General features: G+C 35.5%; 1 protein-coding gene across 5 annotated transcripts in view; it reads right to left on the bottom strand.

Moving 5' to 3' along the window:
* Nucleotides 1-2,342: 2,342 nt before the first annotated feature.
* Nucleotides 2,343-12,245, bottom strand: part of LOC135694671 (alpha-ketoglutarate-dependent dioxygenase alkB homolog 3) — a 40,306-nt gene continuing 30,403 nt past the window's right edge. For 3 of the 5 annotated variants that reach the window (XM_089113439.1, XM_065213823.2, XM_065213683.2), the window contains one exon: nt 10,668-10,714. The gene's annotated coding sequence lies outside the window, so the exon portion shown is untranslated. Of the gene's footprint in view, nt 10,715-12,245 lie in introns of all 5 variants that reach the window. The other 2 variants (XR_010517203.2, XM_065213536.2) reach the window with 2 other exon arrangements.

Raw genomic sequence — 12,245 nt, 5'->3', positions numbered from 1 at the left:
CTCGCTTGGACAATATTTGATTTCGACCAACACAAATGGCAAAAATACTGTGATGTTCGTTGGAAACAAGAAAGGGTCGTTAAAAAGTCGCGCAACTCTTTAAAGTCATATTGCCTCAACAACAGCAGTAACAGCAACAACAACAACAAGAGAAACAAGCGTTTAAAACATTCTCGAAAACTGACCAAAACACGGAAGTTTGTATGCTGAAACAAACCATATACACTCCTTTTTTTTAAAAGAACAATTTTATAAGAACACGAGCCTCAAAACTGGTCAAAAGTTAAGAACAAATTAAGAACAAGCTGAGGCTGAGCTTCTGCAAAATGCAATTTTGAACAACGCTTTTCTCAAAATCGAGGATTTTTAGCGATGTGTGGGTGCTTTTTCGGTGAATATTCAAGTTTGTCAGCAAATTAAGACTGTCTCACTCACTTTGTTGGCAAATGAGGCCTGAACACCACCCTAGAGCGAAAAAGCTAGCAATAGCACTGCTTACACCCTCTTAATTTAAGAACAAATTAAGAACAATCCAGTCTCAGATTTTCGAAAAAATTAAGAACAGTCAGCCTGAACTTGAATTTACTGGTTCTTATAAAAAAAGAGTGGCGCACAACAGCAGCAATAATAATAAGCGTTTAAAACATTCTCGAAAACTGAACGAAACACGGGGGTTTGTATGCTGAAACAAACCATAAAAGCACAACAACAACAATAACAGACGCTTAAAAGATTCTCGAAAGCTGACCAAAACACGGGGGTTTGTATGCTGAAACAAACCATAAAGCACAACAGCAACAATAATAAGCGTTTAAAACATTCTCGAAAACTGACCGAAACACGGGGGTTTGTATGCTGAAACAAACCATAAAGCACAACAACAACAATAACAGACGTTTAAAACATTTTCGAAAACTGACCAAAACACGGAAGTCTGTAGGCTGAAACAAACCATAAAGCACAACAACAGAGCGTTCAAAATGAAGTACAGGATTAGCCAAGCACTAATCCACGATCCACGAGCAAATAGACCTAATATGATACAGCTGATACATGGAAACTAGTAAGGACTGAGAAAGCCATCGGGATTCGCGGCTTGAACCCTCTAAATCTCAAGTATCTCTTCATAATCAAAAGAGGTTCGGCGTCTTAATGAGAATAGAATACTTTTGTCAGCAAGATGTAAGGTCCAAAGTTACACCAAAGGTGAATAAATGTGGACAAAAAGTAATTAGACTGCTGACAGCCAACCACCGGTATGTGAAGGTTCAAATGACAATTCCAAAAGGCTGAAAGCAGGAGACAGCGTGCCCTTTTGTCAGACAGCTAAATATCTTTGTTTGGCTTTCCTGACTGGTACTACAAAAAGGGCCACTTTGGCTGAGTAGGTAGGTACACTTGAACAACTTTGATCTTTAACCTTTCACACCTGAACCTTTTTATGATCTTTGATCTATTGAAAAAGCTAACAGCATTTTGACAGAACTGAAGGAGATGAAACAGATTTAGAAACAGTAAAACAAAACAATATATTCTAACATTTTTACTCGACTTTAGTTTATGGTTAATTATGTATACGAAATTTAAAGAAAATGACAATGATTTTGTATTTTGTTAAGACCTCTACAGGTACTTCCAAAAGTACCCATAGCCTGAGTTGTATAAACTTCAGGCTGAGCTGTTTCCTTTATGCATCGTTTTCTTACAGAATATGGCACTGCTTCTTTTATAGACAAAATCTCTTCACTTAACAGAGATAACAACTTTCTTCTTTTTAGCTCTCTTTGATCCTTCGTCCTTTCAAATTTAGGAAATTAATATAAATAAGAAACAAAGGAAGTGAGGAAATTAACTCGATTCGAGAGTAAAGATCAAAACATATCGAAACCAACGTGCTTTTTAACAAAAAAAGTTGCTATCATGTTAAAACTGATAGAAATCTGATTGAAGTGATACAAAAAGCCTTCAAACTTGACAATATTTCAATTTTAAGTGTACATGTTAACAATGATACCAAAAAATCCATTTGACACTGATATCTATAATTAATTTCCTTTTCCTGATTATTACAAAGCCGGTTACATATTGATTCGTTAAAATGGCGGGAAGAACAGATTAAATATTCAGTGAAAATACTTCAAAATATTTCTGATAGAAGAAAAAAATTCAATTTTGTAACTTAGAGAACCACAGGTCTTTGCTTTTAATATTTGAGCTGTTTCCTTTATGCATCGTTTTCTTACAGAATATGGCACTGCTTCTTTTATAGACAAAATCTCTTCACTTAACAGAGATAACAACTTTCTTCTTTTTAGCTCTCTTTGATCCTTCGTCCTTTCAAATTTAGGAAATTAATATAAATAAGAAACAAAGGAAGCGAGGAAATTAACTCGATTCGAGAGTAAAGATCAAAACATATCGAAACCAACGTGCTTTTTAACAAAAAAAGTTGCTATCATGTTAAAACTGATAGAAATCTGATTGAAGTGATACAAAAAGCCTTCAAACTTGACAATATTTCAATTTTAAGTGTACATGTTAACAATGATACCAAAAAATCCATTTGACACTGATATCTATAATTAATTTCCTTTTCCTGATTATTACAAAGCCGGTTACATATTGATTCGTTAAAATGGCGGGAAGAACAGATTAAATATTCAGTGAAAATACTTCAAAATATTTCTGATAGAAGAAAAAAATTCAATTTTGTAACTTAGAGAACCACAGGTCTTTGCTTTTAATATTTCAGGTCGTTATCAAAGGAATTTTCCAGAAAATGTCAAAATCCCGGAAATTCTGACAGAAAATTTGAAACTGATGGAAATCTAAAAACTGGATTCAAGATTTACTAGAAATAGATGGATAATCTAACTCTTAATATGAAGATCATCAGTCACTCAGTTGTTGCTGGTGTGGGATTCATTGGATTTGTCTTGACTTTATCGCTTATATCTTTACAAATGATCAGAGAAAATCGCTTGTATTTCGAATAGAACCGACAACCAACTCTGCCTTGGAAGAAATTCTAAGCTTCCAGTTCAAAAAAGAGTAGTTTAATGGCCCCTGAAGAAAGATGCATTTATTCGCGGAATCTCATTATCTAGAATGTATGTCTGACGTAAAAACTTTAATCCTATTCACACAGTGCACACAAAACGAACAATGTTAATAAAAATTCTACATTATCTCCATAACATAAAGTTGAATTTTGTTAAAGAACAAAAGTGCATAATTAATGTTTTTGGAACCGCAATATTTGGTGGAATGAAATCGATTTCCGTCAAGATATGGATGATAAAACGAGTCGTAACTTCATTTGTGGCATTAAGGTCTTAATCGTAAAAATTGCTTTGGAATCTTCCAAAAGAATGGAATGGTAGGTCTGAAGGGGAAGATCTACCGACAGAGATAAACAACACTTCCCCTATTTTACCATTTACCAACCATCGAACGATACTGTCAGAGAACCAGAAGTGGATGTAACAACAACACCTCCAGCCATATACACCCAGTTTGTGGAAAAAGAGCTTTAACTAATGAAGGAATGCGTCAATAGGCACTCAGGCAAATTACTTTCTCCTCATTTGGGAATAGTTCAAATTTCTGGCCTTAAAAAGATATATCGAATATCGACAAGAATATCTGTAACAAGACAGTGTGTCAATTGTAGCCAGCCGAGACATAGACTTGCGACCCCTCTCAAGTGTTTCTTTGACCAACAATCGACCAGCGATCATCCTCAGATTAACGGTTGACCAGGATACGTAAAACAGGAGATACATTAGAACTGGTTTTCGTTTCTCGTGTTGAATTACAATACAGGCTGCACCAGCTTGATTTAATATCAGATATAAGTTTGTTCTGAAAACATAAATGGTGTTCCATGAAAATAACTTGATTACAAACCAGTAAATGGTAACAGATGAGATATAACGAAAAGGTGGGTTTTCGGTCATCCAGCATCATGGGCTTTAAAACATTTTGTGTTTTTTACAGGGCATGAGTAGAAGGCGGAAGGCTTTGGTAAGTAGGCGGAAATGGAGTATCATAAGTTCTTGGAATAGGAAGTAACGAACTGGTCAAAATAACGAAGTAAAGCGCATACCAAGACAGGTTAGAAACCTGTTTGTTGCCATGGATTCGTCTGCAGCGCTCTGATACATTTGAAAAAAGGTAAATCCTTGCTTATGAGATAAACTTTAGGCAGATTTCTCCCACGAACCATTCAAACAACAACTCCTTAGACATCTGGGAAATCTAGTACGTCAAAATTTAAAAAGCAAAGGACCAATACAAGATACTTGTCGAGCTCCAAATTCTCATAGCCTGTCTCTGATAGCACGTACTGGAGTTGCTACAAGGTTATTATCAGGCAAATAGGTACTTCACTAGACCAGATTTCGTAGGATAGCAAGAGAATCCAAAACTCTGATTACCAAGCATTTGAGAGCTTGCAAAAAGCATAATCCCCTGAAGACATACGACCGTCTTTATGATGACCATGGCCTCCTTTGCAGATGTTAGATAAATAAGCTTCACATTTAATTGAATAAAAAAAGGTTCTATCTAAAAGAATAAAAAAATGTAGAAAGAAAGTTATCCAAGTTAATGGTAAGCAAAGTATCCAAGGTGATGGTAAGCAAAGTCTCCAAGGTGATGGTAAGCAAAGGCTCCAGGGTGATGGTAAGCAAAGTATCCAAGGTGATGGAAAGCAAAGGCTCCAGGGTGATGGTAAGCAAAGTCTCCAAGGTGATGGTAAGCAAAGTCTCCAGGGTGATGGTAAGCAAAGTCTCCAAGGTGATGGTAAGCAAAGTCTCCAATGTAATGAAAAGCAAAGTCTCCAAGTTAATGGTAAGCAAAGGCTCCAGGGTGATGGTAAGCAAAGTCTCCAAGGTGATGGTAAGCAAAGGCTCCAGGGTGATGGTAAGCAAAGTCTCCAAGGTGATGGTAAGCAAAGTCTCCAGGGTGATGGTAAGCAAAGTCTCCAAGGTGATGGTAAGCAAAGTCTCCAATGTAATGAAAAGCAAAGTCTCCAAGGTGATGGTAAGCAAAGGCTCCAGGGTGATGGTAAGCAAAGTCTCAAATGTGATGGAAAGCAAAGTCTCCAAGGTGATGGTAAGCAAAGTCTCCAATGTGATGGTAAGCAAAGGCTCCAGGGTGATGGTAAGCAAAGTCTCAAATGTGATGGAAAGCAAAGTCTCCAAGGTGATGGTAAGCAAAGTCTCCAATGTGATGGAAAGCAAAGTCTCCAAGGTGATGGTAAGCAAAGTCTCCAATGTGATGGAAAGCAGTCTCCAATGTGATGGAAAGCAGTCTCCAAGGTGACGAAAAGCAAAGTCTCCAAGGTGATGAAAAGTAAAGTCTTTAATACATAAACTGCCAGGAGACAAAAATAACTTTTACAGTAAAGGAGCTTCTGGCTGCATCTACATGGTTGCACAATGCCCCTCGATGTACAAAGATGGGCAATCTCTGTTTCACAACAAAATACTAAACGACTTTGCAAATGATCCCCTTGGATAAAACTAAATTTTGAAAAAGAAGGGAAGGTCCACGACGTAGCTGAGCCTTTTTAATGAGAAAAGGTGGAGACTTTGATTTCAATTTTACTTTTGAAAACCAAACGTAAATTGGCATGACTCAACTATTAGGCAAACCGAATCTTCTTAACAAAAACACCAATATTAGGATTCTGACTGGAATGATCATAATGATTTAGCCAAACTATTCAGGGAATTCGCGACCAGCCAGGTGCAAGAAAGATCATTCACTAGCAAGATCAGTGCCCGGTAAGAAGCGTCATTGACAGCATGTAACCAGTAAAGCATAGATTAAGGTTGTTGATGGACTAAACAGGATCCAGTTCTAAACGACTTACATAAAGAAAGGAGGAGCTTTTGTCAAAAATAAAAATGTGCCCCAGATTCTGTGCCAGGCGTTGCACTTGTTCAATTAAGAAAAGTATGTTTTATCTATTTCAACAAAACATAAAATTAATGTTACGCCTCTAACATACAGTAATGAAGGACTGAAGTAGCAACCATAAAAAACGAGGGCTAAAAAAGGCATTGCTTTGATATTTTCTTTCATTTTTCGTTTTGCAAGGCTTGCTATCGAGTTACTGAAAAACTGAAACTTAGAAATGGAAGATGGGGGAGAATTTTCAAAAATATTCAAAGTTACGCAACGAATGTAAGAAAGGATCTTTACAGCGAATCAGACTAAAAAACGACTTCAACAAAATCCTAAGCAGTTTTAAATGATTTTGTACAGGGTCACTTGAACCTTTTCTCATTGCATACTAATAATAGACAGTAAAATCGTTCCAGAAGCTAGTTTGACACAAATGCACTTACAAGGCCTGTTAAAAGTTGGGATTGGCGTCATTTAAAGAGCATTACTTTCGTACTTAAAGAAAATTCTATCAAAGCTGATGTTCCGTGCAGTAACCAAATATTCGATCAAATTTACGGGACATGAAACTTGACACGGCTTCAGAATATGCTCGAGATATTACCAGGGTCTGCTTAAGCTAATTCAGTTATGGCCATATTTAGAGCAATAGGGACTAGAAATGAGCCTTGAGATATCCCAATCAAGAAAGCTCAGACTAGGAGCATGGCTGGTGGAGTCAAAAGCGTCAAGTATTTGGTTTTAATATAAGTATATATTTAAGAGTTGGCTGACTACACATGCTTTGTTCGAAACAACTCCTAATCACTTAAATAAACCACTTCCATTTTCGTTTAAAATCCTTCGTTAAATTACTTTGACATGGAAATTACGAATACAAAAATCAACAAAAATTGCAAGCATTCCTAGATATGAAAATATTTGAACCCTTCCAACTGATCATATATTTAAATGCTTTGCAAAAGTCGGATATCCTTGGATATTCTTTTACTGATTTGATGCTTTTTATTTTCGATATCTTTAATTTCAGTTGAGCCAAAGCAAGATTACCCATAATCATTGTTCGTCAAGGTAACACCAACTTGCACAAAAGAGGCAACAGTAAATTTTTTCTTTGAGGAATTTCTAATTTGAGAAATCCGTGTGGAAATATACGAAAAAATTTGTGTAACTTTCCTGCTTGCATTAACAATGTCCTTTTGTCATCTTTTGAGACATTAAGTAATCTTTAAAATATTTCCTCAAATGGATTTTTATAAAATGAGCCTGGGCATTTTATCCAATCAAACGGGTGATTATGACAATATCCAAGTGACGTTATTAAATAAAAAACCTTAAAATTGATTTTGACAAAAATCTTCTATTAAGCAGGACGCGAATGAGTAGATTTCTTGTTTCATGCAAAGGATATGAAAATGAAGTGCTTAGAACATGATATCCAAATGAGAAAAATTCATTGCAAAGACTAAATCATTATTTCACCCAAAAGCTAGGATTTAGGATTAACATAAGCTTTTGATCATTTTAACAAATAATCGCTTTACCGTGACAAAACATAAAATTTAAAACCGGCTTTTACAGATAGCTTTGAAAAACTGACAACCGAATACACTGAAGCTAGAACTATTGGGAAATTCTCTTGGCAAAAGGAAATCGTTTGAATCAAGAAACCTGGTATAGGCTTTTACGTCTGGAAGGATTTAAGATAAAAATGATACAATTTTTGATCAATACATGACATTCTGAAAGAAAATAAGCAACATAATATGTTAATATTGATGCCAAGGACATGTTGTGAAGGTTAGCTGCTTTACAACTAATAGCAGAGCATCCATGGAAGAAGTTCTGGCTAGAAAAGAGAATGTACCGTAAACACTCTATAAATTGATTGAGAAACGAAGCAACAACGCTTATGGTCCATTTCATTGCTTAAGTTGTTCAAATTTCACTCTGTCATCATGAGACAAGCTTCATTGCCAATAGTGGTTCTTATATTCGAGATTTTAAGGTCATTTTGACTGCGTTACGTAAATGTCTGCGTTTTTTCGAGTCTTTTCCACATTGGTCATCCGCCAGTGACTTTCCCTTTCTTCTTACGAGAGATTAGGGCTTGACACTGTCACTTAAATTCATATTGGTAGACAGAGAGAAAAGAAATCCCCCACTCTAAACAGCTATCTTAAGTGTATTAGAAATATATCCCCAATCTAACATCAGCGATGTACATATACTAAAATATTCCAAATCTTTCACGTTTGTTAAATTTCTGTGACATCGTCTGGCATTATTAGATAAAGACGAACTGGATATAAAAACGAAACAGCCGAGGTTACACCCTTAATAAAAGCTGTCAACTTTAATATAAAACATAATATTAGACAAAAAAACAAGAAGAATTAAAATAATGGTGCTTATAATTGCATTTAGACCACTTTTACTTATAATAGCCGATTGTTAGTGACTATGCTATTATCACTTTTCTACGATCAAGAGTTTTTTCATCTGCTTTTTAGCAACCAAACAGAAATCTCAAGATAGTTCAACATCAATAATCTATCTTGATGTCAACTTTAAACTTTGACTTCCAAAGATAAGTGATGGTTTGTTCAAAACAAAACAAAGCAGAAGGTAAAAACAACACAATTCTAGATTTTAGGCCTGATTCGATAAAGAAGCTTTTTCTGCCCAAAAAAGTTCACTTTCACTTCCAGAGCAGAACATCAACAGTGAAAATAGTTTCAGGCCTTTCCAGATATGGTTCTCGGTTCTCGGCTCGTGACATTTCTTCTAGTTTCTAAACTACACTTTTCAAATATTTAATAACAGAGCCTAGAAACAACTGTACGGAAATTACGTAAAAACAGAAAATTGTCACGATTTGATTCAGTTTTGGCTCTAAACACACACTGAGTAATATGCTTAAAGTACGCTCGATTTCAAACAATTCGTCCATAGTTTATTGTTAGACACAAAACAGATAATTCCAAAATATGATATGGATTCCGGGCAAGTCACAAGGATAAATGATCAAGAGATAGTAGGATAATTTAATTAGGATAATTAAGATCTTGCCTTCTGGAATTCTACGAGGGTCTGAACGAATTTTAAGAGCTATACACCTAGACAATGAGCGTAAATACGTGTTATGAGAAATTGAAAGAAGGGTTGGTTCGTGAAAAGCTGATCGCAAGATGCGCTTATAGTTATTTGATTCCGAAGGCATTCTTTATGTTGATCCTGGCCATTTCAACAATGACCAGAGATCTCCAGGTAGATGACCTGGGAAAGCTCCAGCAGACAGGACAGAACAACAGTGCACAAAAAATGACCCAAGCACAGACGAATAGGCTCACTATTGGTGGCATTTCGCCATAATCCTAATAACGAAGAACAGATTTTGGGCATTCAACTTATAAGCACATGGGAGGGTTCTTGACATGCTTAAAGAAGGTTTCGATCATACATATATGAATACGCAAGCCGCGAAATCACCTAAGACACAATCGATATATAGCATTAGCATTAGCCGCTTTACAAAGCAATGCGTTTCGATCAAAGTCACTCGTCTGTGTGGCATTTCGTGTGCAGCTTTCAGAAACTCAAGTCAAAATTCATGTTATATTTTGATTATGATCAGATATAGCCTTTCGCAAGTAATGACAGTTTTACTTTAAAGCTATGCAGTCCATCTCAGCTACCAATACCCGCTATGGTAAAAGATTAATGCTTAACGGACCGTCATAACGATTAAGATGTGATGTTACCCCTGAAGAAAGACGTTGTGCTAGCGAAGAGATTGCGTCTTGAATTCGGCCGCTATCAGTGCTACATGGAACAAGCCACGTCACGTATAGCAAGATGCGAAAGTATGGCACAATGCAATAAAAGAAAACAAAAACAGAAATGATTTCTACACGCGAAGCAAGTCTTGTTTTCTTTGCCTTTTAAAGAACTCCTAAAAAAGTTTTGGTCGATGGGCGGAAAGACGGGTGAACATTTTTCAGGACCCTATTCCTGAGGTTACGCATTTACAAGCCTTTTGAGGGAATGAAGAAAACAATTCCTCTGTTCCAAACAACCTCCCAAAGTCTTATATAGGTTGTACAGCAACGAGCGAGCAAATGCGAGGTGAGGATTAAGCGGTCAAGATATAGAAAATCGCGATTAACAATAAAAACGTCGAAATATTTTGATTTGTTGAGCCACAAAAAAGTTAATAGTTTTACCTGTCTTTAAAATATCTCTAAAATTGGAATATTATTCAAAACGGTAAAAGTTTCACTAAGAAGACATTATGCTTTAAATTTCTGTTACATAACATCCCAGTACATAGCTAACACAACAAGAATATGAGCACCTATTCAACAGAGTCTAGCTTTCGATAAATAAACAAGCAAAAGAGCTTTAGTTATGTGTGATTCCTGTCGAAAACAGTTGTGCCTTAAAGATAACGTGAAATATTTCAATTTGAACTGTCAGCACAACACATAAAGACAGATCGACTGCTATTACGTCAAAGATTCATGTTCATGTAAAGCTTGTTTACAAATCCGCACACTACTTCTTGTAAATAGGCGGTCATTTTTTGTCCATCTATGGCGTTTCCACTGTGAGATCTTAGTTTTTAATCCTGAACTCAGCTCAAACTACACAAAATGCTTGCACTTCAAATCACTTTCAACCACTTTGATCAATATCAAATACCAGCAAAGTATGGAAGGAAGTCATAAAATTCCGTTATAATGACATACCTCTTCGATTTAAAGCCATTTTGTCATTTCCTATGGACTCAAAATACCTGTATGGAGTATACAAACACAAAGACATTAGTTGAGTAAATATGTTGAGCAGTGTTTCAATTTATGAATCAAGTTGTTTATTGTTGGAAATAGTGCAAGCTTTTGGGACACAAATGGTACTGTCATTCACAGAAATACTGCTTTGCTTTTGTACGTGTTAAAAACTAAAGATACAGCTTAAATGGAAAAGATCCGAGGGCTTTTAATATACCATTGACATTTGATCGGCAGTCATTTATACATTAAATAAAAAAAACTGTCTTATTTACGTGTAATAAAGGAGGGAATGCGTTGTGATATTTCAATAAGTTTGTCAAAGATTTGAAGATGTTTAAAGAAGAGAAATGGAAGATATGTTAGGTAATCAGTGGCCATATTTTTTTAGGAAATATGCAAAAATCAAAGATTTCTTTCAAAGAGGCCTATTGGGATGAGAGTAACTGTTTTTTGGGAGAGGTGCAAATTGGCTAGAGGCTACTTTGCGTTTCGAGAAAAATGAGAATAGCTGGGAAACAGGTTTTGCCAATTGTGGATCGATAAAAAATTTAAGATTGTTCTTACCATCTAAAGACACGCACCAGAATTTAAACAATATAAATCATGAGCAATTTAATATTTGTTTTTCTTGGAAATTGTCATAGCTTCGTCATGTGACGTAACAACTTGCAAACCCAACCCCAAACACCAAACGGTTTTATTAACTTGTTACTACAATCTTTAAAGTCTAAATAGCTTTACAACACTTTAAATCTTTATAGCCCTTATTTTTGCTAAATATATACAAGAACTATTCAAAATGCAATTAGGTTTTTTTGGAGGTTCAGTTGTTACACAGTATTTTAGCTTAATTGTACTTTGTGTAAAGAATTTCAAAGTATAACAAAAGATGAATACACAAGCTGTTCTTGTACATATTTCACTAGCTTATAAAATAAAAAATTCATTGTATGTAACAGAATCATTATAATAGAAATCTTTTGATTTACATTTTTAAAAAACTGACCAAGGTTATGAAAATGAAAAAAATCATAAATCAATTTGTATGCTCTGCAACTTTTTTATTGTAATGGCATCAAGCAATAATAAATTCTGAAACATCTTTGAATTTCAAATTAGGTTGTGAGTTGTTTTTTGTTAACTCACAGAAACCCAAGTTAAAGGAGGTTGCTTTCAAATTGCAGATATGATTGGCAGTGAAGGTGCTCTGGTATTTCATGTTGGTATTCCATTTTCCAAAGGATTAAGTCACAAGATATTGCTTACCAAGGATTTTTTCATATAATCCTGCCAGGACTAAGGGTTGTTGTGTTTTGGATGAAGTGGTAAAACAAAATGCCAACAAGATGGATTGTTGCTGCTTTTAGCTTCCAAAGAGCTTAAAAAGACTTCTTAAAAGAATTACAATTTCGTTGCAATGTTATGTGGCGTTTAAAAGGTAACAAACATTGGTAACACGCATAAATCTACGTTGATACTGATGCTTGAGCTGATGCCAGGTTTGCCGTTATCACTTTTCATATTGGCATGATT

This window comes from Rhopilema esculentum, chromosome 17 (assembly GCF_057945365.1).
Source record: "Rhopilema esculentum isolate cy_ngs chromosome 17, ASM5794536v1, whole genome shotgun sequence".
NCBI lineage: Eukaryota > Metazoa > Cnidaria > Scyphozoa > Rhizostomeae > Rhizostomatidae > Rhopilema > Rhopilema esculentum.
Note: the sequence above shows the minus strand (reverse complement) of the source record. Positions and strands in the feature narration are given on the sequence as shown.